The following is a 14,891-nucleotide window of genomic DNA, read 5'->3' as shown; positions in this document are numbered from 1 at the left end:
TAGGAAGGAAGAAATGGTATGCGGCAGCATAAATAGCAGGTGCAAATCCTCCAGATGAGTTCCAGCGGGGGTAGAGCACGTAAGTGGCTGTGCCGAATTCTTCCTGCCTCACTCGATAGCATGTTTTGGATATTATAGTCCATCTGCATACCATTTTCTTGTGTGTGTGTTTTTGTTTTTCAGTTTGCTTTATTGTTCTCATGTTCCCCTTGGGCTTTTTAAATATTCCTGTTCTACAAAGCAGCCATTGTGTATTTGCTTCTAGGGCACTGACCCATGCGTTACTTGAATATAAATTTACTTGTGTGTAGCCATTGAGTGAAGGGTACTCATTTCTGAGGAGCACACTTACTATTCTGGCATACATACGTGGACAGACTGTTCCCTGTGGATTTCAATATCTGTGAGAAGTGATGCTGACAACAGTGGCATTTGGCAGCATGGTGCTTTGTTCAAACAAATATTCAAGTTGGTTATGTTGAAGTTTCAGCAGGCCATGGCAAACACAGTGTTCTCAGATTTGAACCTGTAAAGAATTATGAAAAGGGGAAGATGAAGGCAATGGAAATGATCTTTGCATCTATTTTTCAAGTTTTCTTGATTTTTTTTTTATCAGACAGGATGTACTAGGTTATGCTGTAGTAATAAACAATACTCAAATGTCAGTTGCTTAAAACAACTGTTTCCTTTTGATTGTTTTACTTTTGGGGAGAATGTATGCAGTGGACTTTATTAATGGCACACAGGAAGATAGGGTTCCCCAAGCCCCTGTTCTTCTTCAGGACATCTGGGATGGAAACTGTGAAGAGGGGAGCAGTGTGTTGGAGATTGATTGGGGCAGAGACTCCTCAGTGTCTGAGGGTCTGTATCTTTCTCTGGTGCTCTTGCTGGGGCTGGTGATCCAGGGGCTTTTACTCCATGTGGACCATAGGGCCACCACCTGTTGCTGTGACCAGTTCATTGACATAGCAGAAAATGAGTTTGACAGATTGGTCATTGAGGGCAATGTCAGCCCTAGCATTGAAGGTGAAAGAGAAGGTGTCACTGTTAAAGTCACAGAAGACAACTCGGTCCTCGGTGCCTCCCAGGATGCCCTTCAGGGCACCCTCCAATGCCTACTTCACCACCTTCCTGAAGTCATCATCACTGGTAGCTTTCTCTAGATAGTGGGTCAGATCCATGCCGACACATTTGATGTAGGCACACAGAAGGCTGTGCCTGTGTATTTCCCATTCAGCTCAGGGATGACCTTGTCTTTGTTGTTGGTAATGCCAGCAGATGTGGAAGTGATGTTCATGACAATCCTGCCATATTTTACCACCGTTTTCTGGGTGATGGCATGGACTATGGTCATGAGCCCCTCCATGATGCCAAAGCTGTCGTGGATGCCTTGGCCGGGGCGTTGAGCAGTTGTTGGTATGAAAGTCTTTACTGTTGATCCTGAGGGAGTTGTACTTCTCGAGAGTCATACCCATCATAGAAATGCAGGCATTAGTAGAGGAGGCAGAAATGATGACGCTCTGGGCTCCACTCTTCAAGTGAGCCTTAGCCTTCTCCTTGCTAGTGAAGATACCAGTGGACTTTACAACGTATTTGGCCCTAGCATCAACCCATTCGATGTTCGTGGGATCTCACTCCTGGAAGATGGAGTGGGTTTCTCATTTACGACAAGATTTCTGTTCTCAGCCTTGACTGTGCCATGGAACTTGCCATGGGTGGCATCATGCTGGAACATGTAGACCAGGTAGTTGAGGTCAATGAGAAGATAATTAATGATGACAGGATCCACTTTGCTGGAGTTAAAAGCAGCCCTGTTGACCCGGGACTCAGTATCGTCAAATCCATTCACTTTGACCTTCACTGTTTGTGTCTTGGGGATACAGTGGCATTGCACAAGCAGAAGTGGCTAAGTTTTCTTTATGGGCTATGCAACATGTCCACTGGGACCAGTTTCCATGTAAGCCTCTCTGGTGGATGCAGGCTGATGCAGTCTCTCCCATCAGGAATGTCTTGCATCCAGCGAAGGAAAGGGAACACAGTGAGATAAGCAGCACATCTTTCTGGATTTGATCTTGAACTCAAAAATCACTGGCCAGTGAAAGACAAATCTAGGCAAGTCAGTGTTCCTATCTGACTTAAGTAGACAAGAAAACACTCTCCCATTATGTTCTTGGAGGAAGGCAAATTAGAAATATTTGCTGAACAACAGTAAATACTTACTACAGACTTCACATAAAGATACCCTAATAGATGCCACCATGATGGATGCTAGTGGCAGAGTCAGTTCTAGAGAAATTAAGTGTTGGGGAAACAGCTTTAGGTGGCAATGTCAAAAATATAATAATGAAGCAAAAATGGTTACTTTGTAAAATTTTTATTTATTTTCATTCAAGGCAGAGAGAGAGAGAGAGAGAGAGAAAGAGAAACTCTTCCATTCGTTGATTGACTCAAAAAATGCCCGCAGCACTGGAGCTGGGCCAGGCTGAGATCAGGAGCCAGGAACGCAGTCTGGGTTATCACGGGCTGCCAGAGACCTAAGCAGCTGAGCCGCTACCTGCTCCCTCCTAGGGTGCTCAGGAGCAGGAAGCTGGGATTGTAAGGGGAACTAGGATGTGAACCAGGCACTGACATGGGATGCGGGCATCCCAGGTGGTGTTCCCACCACTGTGCCAATCATTCTTCCCCAAAATGGTTTCAAAATAATTTCTGTGTTACAAAAATCAGGAATGTTTCCTTTATTATCCATTTTTCTAGTTTTTATATTTTCCTAAAGTTATATTTCCAAATAGGTATTAAATCATCTTCAGAACTTGTTTGGTTAAGAAAGATTGGCTTTATTTACCTGTACATAAGTCTGGATCCTCCTTTGAATCTTAATATGTGTGACACAGCATTTGTGTGTGTGTGTTTGTGTGTGTGCCATGTTTCAGCAGTCTAAAAATTGAACACACTTAAGGAGAATAACTTCTTTATTACATGCTGGCTTAAGATGCAGACAGAATTCCAGTGAAAGCCAATTGGTTTTCTGGGTTTTCTTTTTTCCTGTGTTTCTTTCAGTGCTGAAATTGGAAATAAACCATCATTATGGCTTCCTCATGGAAACCGTAGCGATTCTACACAATACACAAGCAAGTTCAGCATTTTAAGAACCAGATGTCTGTGTGAGTCAGTGCTGCCCTGCAGGCTGAAAGTTCGGATGCCATTTCTCTGTCGTGCGTCTCCATCCTCCTCACGTGCAGTCCAGTGCTGGATTCATAGCCGCCTGCTCCCTGTCTGTTTCCTAGAGGGTTAGATGGGTTGATTCCTAAAGTCATGACATGAGATGAGAAATGATTGAGTAACCCATTTCCTGTTCTCTGCAGAATGGAGAGGAAGGGTTGGGTGGGGATCTCAGCCAGCCCCTCTCTCCCTGTAGACCTGTGGACAGATGACTTCATTTCTTTAAGTCCCAGTTTCCTTTTCAGTAAAATGAAGAACACGAGAGCTACTTGAAGGGTTTGTTGTAAAGTTTATGTATATGGCTAATGAAAGACGCCCACCAGGTCCGACATGTGAAGAGCATCCGATCCGTGTTCTCTGTTGGCACCGTGCCTCCTGGGTTTTCAAGGCTTTTGTCTCATGGGAATATGTCAAGGAGGCAGAAGTCATCTCGCTGCATTGGTTTGCCTCGCCTCGACCCCCAGATGCTGTTTTTGAACTCTCTGGAGTAGTCAGAGTTAGCAAGCATCTTTTAAAATTATGATGTGTGTCGGTTTTCTCCCCTAGTCATGACTTTATTGTATGCCACATATGAGGGGACTTCAGGACGGGTAGGGGTGGGCATTTGGCCAGCAGTTTAGGCTCATGTCCCGTATCAGAGTGCCTGGGTTTGATATCTGCTTCCAGCCCTAGACTCCAGCTTCTGCTGTGTAGACCCCCTAGAAGGCAGTAGTGATGGCTCAAGAAACTGAAGCCTTGCCTCCCATGTGAGAGACCTGGATTGAGTTCCTTGTTCTGGGCTTCGGCCTTGTTCAGCCTCAGCCATCATAACTTAAGAATGGTAGAGAACTCCATCTACCAGCAGTCACAACCCTTTTCTCAGGCTTTCTTTTGGCTTTTGGGTGATTGCTTTAGTAAGCAGGTATTAAGACTTTAGCATCAATACTACAGGAGAAAAAAATAAGAACGTTAATGTTTTAGCAACAACCACTAAAATGGAGTAAAGCTCTATTCCTGGCTCCTAATTGAAGCTTTCATTTTCATGTGAAATTGTTTTTAACTTTCCCTAACCCTATGAGTTAGCTGTGACTATCATGTGTACGTCATGGAGGAAGGCAGTCGGGCCAGGAGTTAGATGCACAGGCCAGCGTACGTGGTCAGTGGTGATGCTCAGATATGAATCCAGCACCATTTGCCCTCAAAATAGCTTGTTTTCCCCCACTGAATTCCATTGTATAGACAAGTCTGAGTTCAAAATAGGGAGGCTATCTTCCTGGCTGATGTGCCTGGGTGGATTAATTGTGGTAGCTAAAAATAACAGCGTATTGTTGGCTTTTTGTTCAGTCTCAACTTCTTGTCTGGGTGACTTAAAAATACAAATGTCTTGCTGCTCTTTTTGCCTGGAAGAGATTTGTAGAGGCTGGGAGCCTGTCCATTGTGTCATGCTCCTTTTGGGACTTCAGAGCTTGTGTATATGTGGCACCTCATCTGCGTGTGTGATAGGAGGGGTAGCCATGACCAAAATTAAGGAGAAGGATGCCAACTGAAAAAATGGGCCGCGCCTTCCTGTCTGAACTGCTCTCTCATTTTTCTCACCCCTGACAACTTTCTAAACAAATTGGCCCAGTAAGTAAATCCAGGGGTCCTCTGTTCTTGTTTGGAATAGTGTCATTTGGGCATGGCATCGCTGTTAGTTCTCCATTTACAAACATTTCCAAAGGTAAACATCAAGGCCTGTGCAGCAGCTGTAGTTGAAGATTTTGACTTTGAATCATGAGGCTTGCTTGGCTAGATACCCCTTCTTAAATGATAGCGATCCTTCCTGTCTTAAGACCAGGTTGCTAAAATATAGGACATATGGGAGATCTTAAAAGGATCAAGTTCCTATTATAATGTTTTGTAAAAGTAGGCCGTGGAGTCTGGTGCATAATGTTTCAATCTAGTTTCACGGTTCTTTTGATCAACTCCAAATAAAACTGAACAAGACAGCATCTTTCCAAGGGTTAATGCCCTGGAATTTCACACTGAACAATTGGCATTATGTCCTTTGCATTCTTGAGGAATTTTCTCACTGATGTCAAAGACTCTGGTTTGTGATGCAGGACAGTGGTCCAGTGACTTTGCATATCACATTCCCTTAACCTTGAGGGAAACTCCTGCATGTTAATTGGGAAAGAAAAGAGTAGTATAAGTGGTTCTTTGGCTGCAGATGAATTAAATGGGCGAGTGCGTTTAGTTAAAAAACAAAGCACAATAACCCTTACAAATGAGCGGGCATTCTGGTGAAATGACTGCTTATTACATTTGTATATGCCTTACTAACTATGTTCACATTTTGTTGCTTTTTTTTGGAAGCACATGCACACACATACACAGTTTATTATCTTTCTGATTGCTTTAGTTCTCTCTTGCTGTGTAAGAAACCAGTCCAAACTTAGTAGCTTAAAAATAATTTAATTTAGTATTTATCAGGATTGACTAGCTCAGCTGGGCAGTTCCATTCCATTGCCATTGCAGATGGCTGGTGTTGGCCTGGGCTCGCCGTCCCCATGGTGGGCTCAGGGTACTTGAACTTTTGCAGGTAGCTGGCTTCTGAGGGAGGGCCTCTGCTTCTGCTGACGGTCCTCTTAAAGGCAAGCATGGGAATCCAAGCATTTACTTCTAGAACATTCTGCTGGTCAAAGGAAGTGACAGAGTGGGTCCAGGTTCAAGGGTAGGGAAATAGAAACAGCCTCTGGATAAGTGGAGCAGTGTGTGCCTAATGGAAGGAAAGGAATTGAAGGCTAAACTCAGACAGGTGGAGGTGAGTGCTGAGGGCAGAGGACCTTGTCCTGGCTGATGGAAACACCAAAGGCAGAGGCAAGTTTTGACCCACTTCTTGGTTAGGGGTCTGGGTAGAGACTGCTATGTGGAGCAACTTCATGCCAACTTGGAAGGTTTGCACAGCAACCTAAGAGGATGGAATGGTGAGATCAGGTGGAGAGGGGTCCCAGGTATACTCAGAAGACTATCTGAGCTCCTGTGTGGTGGCAGAAGGAGTCCCATGTCTGAATTTCTTCAAGGGAGGGCTCAGGAGGTAGCTGAGTGAAGAAGTAATTGGGCTTAGGCTGAAAACTGGGAGGAGAATGAGGCCCAGGCTGGCTGTGGCATCACTGTGGGCTGGCTGGTAGTGTCCCAAGGCCCTAACCATTGGCTATGGACAGCAGTAGCAGATGCCATAGAATATCCAGGGTTGGATATCCAGTCTCATTGCCCTGGTCCAGGCAGCAGCCTAGACCTGCCATGTTATGCTACAGGGCAGCCAGGATCCAGGGACACCACTGGATGGCGTTCTGCTTCTCCAAGTTACCATCATTAATTGGCACACATTCCCCCTTTCACCATATGTATGCCCAGTTACTATCTTCAAGGTGAGCAGGAGGAGGGAGTGAGGAAGGGAGGGATGGAGAAAAGGAGGAAGACGATAGGAGAAAGAGAGATAGAGATACAGAGATTTCTCCCATTCTCTGGCTTACTCCCCAAATGCCTGTATCAGCTGGATCTGGCCTGGAACTGAAGCCAGAAAACAGAAATGCAATGCAATCCAGGTCTCCCACAGGGGTGGCAGGAACCCAACTACAGTTTTCCATGAACTGTCTTAGCAGGAAGTTGGAGTTAGGAGCCAGAGCCAGGAATCGAACCCAGGTATTCTGTGGGCATCTTAACTGCTAGGCTAAATGCCTGCTCCACAATGTGGTAATTAGTTACAGCAGCAATAGGAAGCTCATATGTGCTCCCCTCCTCCCCCCAGCTCCAAGCCAAAGCCACTTGGAAACAGTGACACTTTTTTTTTTTTTTTTTGCTTATCTGAGTACAGTAAAGCTAGAATTAGCTTTATTTATTTATTTATTCTGCATTCATTCTCCTAGTGAGATTTTCTTTCTTCCTTTTAGATGAACAAGAATGTTGAGGGGAAGGGAGTGAAGTATAGTGCTTTGTCCAGGTTGAATGGCTCATGATATAGCTTGGATTAAAGCCACAGCAAGCGTGGAGCATGGTCTTGTATTGACATGTATGGAGTAGCAATCCATGCAGCAGGAGCTTTCAGGAACCCCTGGAATCCTATTTAAAATTCTTACATTGTAGCAACGTCTTGAAGTGCTGCTTCCTAGAAACTCTGTGAAAACATGTGCTACTAGGTGATTTACATGATCCGTTCATCCTAACATTGAAGACTTTGTGACTCCTAAAGAAATGGCCGATAATACCATATTTCCTCTACTTTTAGGGGTATAGGCAGTTTTCAATTCATTTATAGCTTTTTGTAAAGTTCAGTTCTAATAAAATTTATAGAGGCATCAGAAAATCTCTTTAAACTTTGTGTTTCTATTAAAACATTCTGGTTTGTAAATCAGGATATCAGGAATCTTTGTTCTATCTTTGGAGGTGGTAATTTTTTTTTTTTTAAATATATGTATAAATGCTTTGATTTACTTGAAGGACAGAAGAAGAGAGGGATATGTTCCATCTGCTGGTTCACTTCACAAATGCCCGCCACATCCAAGGCTGGGCTATGCCAAAAGCAGGAGCCAGGACCTTAGTCTGGGTTTCTCACATGGGTGGCAGCAACCCAAGTCCATGGGCCATCACCTGCTACCTCCCAGGGTGCAGGTTAGCATGAAGCTGTGTTGGAATCGGAGCCAGGACTCAAACCCGTGTCTTTTAGTTTTTATTGGGTGCAATGATTTGAGCCTTTTGTTTGGGCACCAGTGTTGCTCACTCTTGCACTTCTCTGTTGGGGCGGAGATGGCGCCTCTGGTCATTTGCACGAACGTGAGTCCATCTGTATTTCACTTCTTGAGTTTTTCTGATTTAGCCAAGGGGGACAGTGATCCACACTGGAGAGCTGGGGCTGCAGGCTCATCCAGGCCTGCTCTTGAGTCTGGGCCATTCAGAAATAATGTCCATATGTTGGGGACAGCTTGTGTTAAGAATAATCTTGGTGAGCCAACTAATACTGTGAGAGATTTTTTCCTAACCTTGTCATTGTGCTATTTGCAGCCCAAGTCCAACCAAACAGCTTTTCCATTTTATCATCAGGATTGAAGAAGCAGCATGTAAAGTAATTAAAATCATGGCACCAGGGAAATCTGTGTGAGAGACACGGTCAGAACTGGAATGGAATTCAAGAAATTTCTGAATTTCTGTGCCTATGCTTTGTCCATACACAGGGAACTTTCATCTGTGTCGCGGTCCTCGCAGAGGATGGGAAATGAGGATTGGATCCAGGACTTTGAGAAGTTATGGAAAATGAAATTTAAAAATAAGTTTATTTTTATACAAATTTTTTTTTTTAATTTGAGAGGCAGATAGATGGAGTTTTCATCCACTGGTTCACCCTCAAATGCCTGCAGCTGGGACTGGGTCAGGGCAAAGCAGGGGTTGGGAACTCAGAGTGTGCCGTGAGGGTGACAGGGACCCCACCACCTGCTACCTCCCAGGGTGTGCATTGGCATGAAGCTGGAATCAGAAGTAGGCTCTTAGCCGGCACCGCGGCTCACTAGGCTAATCTTCCGCCTTGCGGCGCCAGCACACCGGGTTCTAGTCCCGGTTGGGGCACCGGTCCTGCCCCGGATGCCCCTCTTCCAGGCCAGCTCTCTGCTGTGGCCAGGGAGTGCAGTGGAGGATGGCCCAAGTACTTGGGTCCTGCACCCTATGAGAGACCAGGATAAGCACCTGGCTCCTGCCATCGGATCAGTGCGGTATGCCGGCCGCAGCGTGCCAACTGCGGCGGCCATTGGAGGGTGAACCAACGGCCAAGGAAGACCTTTCTCTCTGTCTCTCTCTCACTGTCCACTCTGCCTGTCAAAAAAAAAAAAAAAAAAAAAAAGTAGGCTCTTTGATATGGGATGTGGGCAGACCAACCAGTGGCATCCTAACCGCTGTGCCAACCACCCACCCCTGAGGCAAAACATTTTGAAATCTATGCATACGTGTTTTGGAACTATGGAAGGGGTAGAAAACATTCATTAAGGAAACATAGTATAAAGTAGAAAATTAGGATAAAAACAGAAGATTTCTGGCTGATCTTCTGCACTTCCTATTTGAAAGGTGAATCTTTTGATCCAAAAATGAAAGCCAAAGAAAAAATAAATAAAAATGAAAGCCATCTCCAGATTGCCCTAGGCAACGTGTCACATGCTGTCAGGGAGCTCACAGCCCTTTTCTTGTGCTCTCTGTTATTTCTGAATGTGAGCTTGACACAGAAATCTTCTCTTAAGAAGCGTTTCCTGAAGGGTTCCTATAGCTGGGTGCGTGCTTTAAAATAAAAGTAAACCCCTTTCTCATTTCAGAAAAGAACCCAACCTATCTGTGTCCATGAAAAATATCTGCATGTCTAGACAGTGGTGCTGATCAGCTCCCTTTTGTAAGGAGGGGATACAGAAAAACCATTATTCTCCCCAGAAACCTTGTAAGGTCCTGGGTGACCCTGGTGACCTCTCCCTCAGCGAGTGAAACAGGAGCCAGAAGCGTGCAAGGAGCTGAGCTGGGGCCCGATGACTGATGTTGGAAGTCAGTCCTGGCATGATGGGGCTGTCCTGTGTTCAGCCAGCAGCCCCTTGAGGACTGTAGCTGATTGTCCTGCAGATCAAGGGTGAAAAGAAATCTTGGAAGCAGTGTGACTAGTGTCCCCGACACAGCGGCAGGCTTCCACCCAGCTGGCACGTATAGCAAATAGAAAGGAAACTCTGTAATGGAATTAATTTAAATCAAGGTGGAAAGAATTAAAGCACAACTTTACGGGCAGAAATAGCATAGGAAGGATCAAAAGGGAACCTTTTGTGCTATCTGCTCTTGGCAGGTGCTGTGCCTGGGGTAGGGCAGGTGAGTTCGCCACAATGGGAAGACGTTTTGTTGTGTTTGATTTATGAGGCAGCCAGCACACCGTATGCATAGAGTGCACAAAATTATCCGCGTGCCTCCCTCTATTTTCCATATCAAGTCCCTGTTTTTCCTCTCGTTCTCCTGGTCGTCCTCTTTTGTGTTTATGACTGCAAGTCATTAAAACCGCCCAGCAAAGCTGTTTGTAGATCTTCAGCTGTTGTTGGATGGAGTTGCGGATTCTTTGCTTTCACAGTGGCCCCAAGTGGATTGTCACATGTGGTGAAGTCTGGATCCTGCAGTGACCACAACATTATCATCTCTACATCCAGTCCATTGTGCACTGAGTTTGTCGCCAAAATAATTTCTGTGTGGGGTATGAGAAGATGTCGGGGCGCTCCCTGTTTTATTGCTGGAGAGCAGATGCTCCGAACAGCTATCGTGTTCACACAGCTGTGGAACAAACCACATCTGAAGCATATCCCAGTGTGTGATTGACCCTTGCAGGGAGCAAGTACTGAAACTGCCCATTTCTTTATTTCTTTTTCTTTTTTTTTTTTTAAGAGTCAAAAGGGACTCTAAAGCCAAACTTAATTTAGGGAAAAACAAAATCAGAAATTGTCTACACTAAGATTATTGAGCAAACCAGCTCCAGGAAGAATTTTGCATCTTGGTGACCACATTTATTGGAAAAGCTGGAGAAAAATAAAAATGCTATTTAGCATCAGGAGTTCTAACCTAGTTGCAAATCAGCTCATTTCAGAAATGGAGGAATCCTTGGGTTATTTCTTAATATCAAATTGTATACAGAACTTCTCCTTTGAATGTTTTGTTCCTTGAAAGAGAAAATCATACAAAGCCTCCTGATTTCTACACAGGGTAAGCTCTTCTTTTTCAGCCAACTTTGAATGAAGCATTGGTATATTCCATTTCATTCATTTATATATCTCCTTATCAGTTTCTAAAGTAGTCCCAGTTTGTTCCGCGTCTCCCGATGTCATATTTAAATGTTGATCATAAGCATGTAATCTGCCTCGAAGCCTGCAGCCATTTCTCATTTTCACATAAATCCTCTCGTCAGCCTGATGAGACACAGCCACTCCTCTACAGGGTTGCTAGTTAGTTGCTGGTCAGCATTGTCCACCATGTTTCAAACCCTCTGCCCATTCCCCAGAATCGCCCATTCCATGACATGAGGTAGCTGCTCACTTGTATTTTATTTTCTTTATTTCAAAGAGTTACAGAGAGAGAGACAGAGAAAGACCTTCCATCCACTGCTTCACTCCCCAGATGGCTGCAACCCAGGCTGAAGTCAGGAGCTTATTCTGGGTCTCCCACATAGATGCAGAGACCCAAGCCCTTGGACCATTTTCTGCTGCTTCCCCAGGCCATTAGCAGGGAGCTGGGTGGGAAGCGGTGCAACCGGGACTCGAACTGGTGCCCGTATGGGAAGCTGGCATCACAGGCAGCGGCTTTACCTGTCACACCGCCTTGGGAAGCTGCTTATTTGAAACACAGGCTAACTTTGCGGGAAGGTGGGGATTTGGAAGATTGAGTAACCTGCTCAGGCCACATGACCCAGTGAATTGCACAACAAAGACTTGTATGAGGTGACGTCACAACGTTTGTGGAAAAACTAAACTGGAAGGTAAGTTTATTTTGCTGCAAAAATCTTAGGAATTCATGCATAGTTTTTTCATAACACACAGTTTCTATGAACTTTTTGAAAACTTTGTATGCATGGATTTCAGACATTTTTGCACCTAAAAAACTTGCCTTTGTAATTCCACTTTCCAGGAATTTTTTTGCAATGCCTTCCTCCTCTGGTCTGCTGGCTCCAATGCCTCTGCTGCTTACTGTAGGACTTCCCCACCTTCTGCCATGAAGGGCGAGTTGTTTGACTTCTAATTCTGAAAGTTCCAACCTATTGTCATGTAAGACTGACCACGAACGATCAATGTACAACTTATATTATGTGCAGTTCACCCAGGCCAGTTGGCCAGCAACAGCTCAACAGCTTTACCTCCTGCTCAGGAAGGTGTGGCTATGATTGTGTACCGGGAGGTGGTGGCAATGGTCAGATGGCTGTGAAAGCCTCCAGATGCTTATTCTGCATTCCTGGAATTGATGATGCCATGCACTGGCTGTGATCAATTCACATCATCGTGCTTGGGCGGAAGAATGGACTTTCATCAGGGAAAAGTCTGTCTTTTTTTTTTTTTTTTTTTTTTTTTTACAGGCAGAGTGGATAGTGAGAGAGAGACAGAGAGAAAGGTCTTCCTTTTTGCCGTTGGTTCACCCTCCAATGGCCGCTGCAGCCAGTGCATCGTGCTGATCCGAAGCCAGGAGCCAGGTGCTTCTCCTGGTCTCCCATGCGGGTGCAGGGCCCAAGGACTTGGGCCATCCTCCACTGCACTCCCGGGCCATAGCAGAGAGATGGCCTGGAAGAGGGGCAACTGGGATAGAATCCAGCGCCCCAACTGGGACTAGAACCCGGTGTGCCGGTGCCGCAAGGCGGAGGATTAGCCTGTTGAGCCACGGCGCCGGCCTAGAAAAGTCTGTCTTACCTAAAGAGGAACACAAGGAGGAAGGGGGGGGGGGGGGGGCTTGAATATGTACCCTTTCGTTGGCAGGTGCTCTGGTGTCCATATTCTGCCTATCAAGTCATGCTGTCATTCAGTACACCCTGGGTGTTGTGCCACAGTCAGATAAGAACACACACTGGCTGGCGCTGTGGTGTCATGGGCTAAGCCTCCACCTGTGGCACCAGAATCCCATATGGGCGCCGCTTTGAGTCCTGGCTGTTTCATTTCCAGTCCAGCTCTCTGCTATGGCCTGGGAGAGCAGGATGGCTCAGGTCCTTGGGTTCCTGCACCTATGTGGGAGACCCAGGAGAAGCTCCTGGCTCCTGTCTTCGGATCAACCTGGCTTCAGCCATTGAACCTGCTTGGGGAGTGAAGCAGTGGATGGAAGAGCTTTCTCTCTGTCTCTCCCTCTCTGTGTCAGTAACTCTGCCTCTCAAATAAATAAATAAAATCTTTAAAACACACACACACAGACACACACACACATCTCGGCCTCCACTGCAGTAGAAACTCTGAGAGCCTTCTCATACCTGCCACACAATAGATGGGGGAGGAAAAACCCAACATTCATCCTTGTGTTAATTTCCTTGGCGTTTTGTTCGGCCTATTTATTGAGCTTTTCCATGTGCCGGAGGCTTTGCCAGATGCCTTGTGATTAAGATGGTGCTCCTGGATGGTGAGAGGGAGGGGGTGAAGTGAGAAGAGGACCTTGTAAAAATCATTTAATAAGCTTTAGCATTAATTTTATTAGTTTGTCCTCTGTAATTGTCTTAATCTGCTTCCTGTTCTATACCAAAATATCAGAGGCTAGGTCATTTTTAAACAATAGAAATTTATTTAGTTCGTGTTTCTGGAGCTTTAGTCCTATATCCAGGTGCCAGTATCCAGCGAGGGCCTTTTTGCTGTATCATCAAATGACAGAGCAAAGCAAGCTTGCTAGCCTGGGCCGCTCTTCCTCCTTTTAAAAAAAGTTAATTAATTTTCTTTTTTTTTTTTTTAAAGGGAAAGGGGTGGAGAGAGCAAGTGCTATATTTTCTGTCTGCTCATTCACTCCCTAAATGTCCACAGTGGCTGAAACTGGATGGGGCCAAAGCTAGGAGCCTGGAACTCAATCTGGGTCTCCCGCATGGATGATAGGGACCCAAGTCCTTGAACTGTGGCCTGCTGCCTCCCAGGGTGCTCATTAGCAGGAAGCTGGATCAGAAGCGGAGGTGGGACTTGAACCCAGGCACTCTGATATGGGATGCAGGTGTCCCACATGACATCTTAACCACTATGCCAAACATCAAATGCCCACACCCCCCTCACCATGTGAAGCCACTAATGCATCCCAGGGGCCCCACCCCCATGACCTCTTCTGATTCTAATTACCTTCCAAAGGCACCACCTCCAGATACATAACCCAGATACATGGGATTAAGTTTCCAACACGCAAATTCTGGGGATCACCCCCAAACTATAGCAGTAATGGAAAATTTTAGGAAAATGTTGCTTAATGCTTGGTTCTATATTTTGAGCGACTAGGATATTTACCGTGATTTTGTTTTTTAAGGACTTTCATCAAGAAACTGAGCATTTAATGAGATCTGTGGGAAAATCACATGCTGCTGAAATATTTTTGACTTTGACACTTTCCTCAAGAAAAAAGCCTGCCAGGCAGAAGTGTGAAAACTGCCTGCACTTAGCAGAACAATCTGCTCTGTGAGCTAGTGTTGGTTAAATGGCACAGTGTGGTACCATTTGGGTTTCTTTGTTCTGAGATGTCATAATGATCTAGAATCTTAGGTTGTACAGCACAAAGGGAAGATACTATTGTCTATTGTAATATGGCAGACCCAGTTCCATGGTGATTAAGTACAGAATAAATTAATGAAGCTCTCAAAAGCCTTTCCAATGAAGCTGAATGTGAGTGTGTGGCAGAATAGTAAGTTTGGTCTAAAGTCTTTCATGGTCATTTTTCTGAGAACCTTTTCCTGAACATTCCATTTCACTTTTGTGTGGAGGTCTCGTGCCTTGCTGGTACAAGTTTGTGTAGAAATTACTCCAGCCCTTTTCGCCACCACTTCTTTGCCTGGGAAAGTCAAGGATTTCCTGGATTGCTAGGGCTCCTTATTTAGTTACTTTCTCTACTTTTTTCCTTAAGAATTGATTTACTATTCCTTTCTGATCTACTTTCAAAACTTTATTTAAGAGGCAGAGAAAGAGGTAGAGACAGAGATAGACAGACAGACAGACAGACACACACAC

At 45.1% G+C, this 14,891-nt stretch overlaps 1 protein-coding gene and 1 pseudogene across 6 annotated transcripts in view; one reads left to right on the top strand and one right to left on the bottom strand.

The window, feature by feature from the left end:
- LIMCH1 (LIM and calponin homology domains 1) overlaps positions 1 to 14,891 on the top strand; it is a 346,004-nt gene that overhangs the window by 71,927 nt on the left and 259,186 nt on the right. The window lies entirely within an intron of this gene.
- The window catches only part of LOC133775452 (glyceraldehyde-3-phosphate dehydrogenase-like), a 56,948-nt pseudogene continuing 42,968 nt past the window's right edge, over positions 912 to 14,891 (bottom strand).

This window comes from Lepus europaeus, chromosome 16, assembly GCF_033115175.1.
Source record: "Lepus europaeus isolate LE1 chromosome 16, mLepTim1.pri, whole genome shotgun sequence".
NCBI classification, from domain to species: domain Eukaryota; kingdom Metazoa; phylum Chordata; class Mammalia; order Lagomorpha; family Leporidae; genus Lepus; species Lepus europaeus.
Note: the sequence above shows the minus strand (reverse complement) of the source record. Positions and strands in the feature narration are given on the sequence as shown.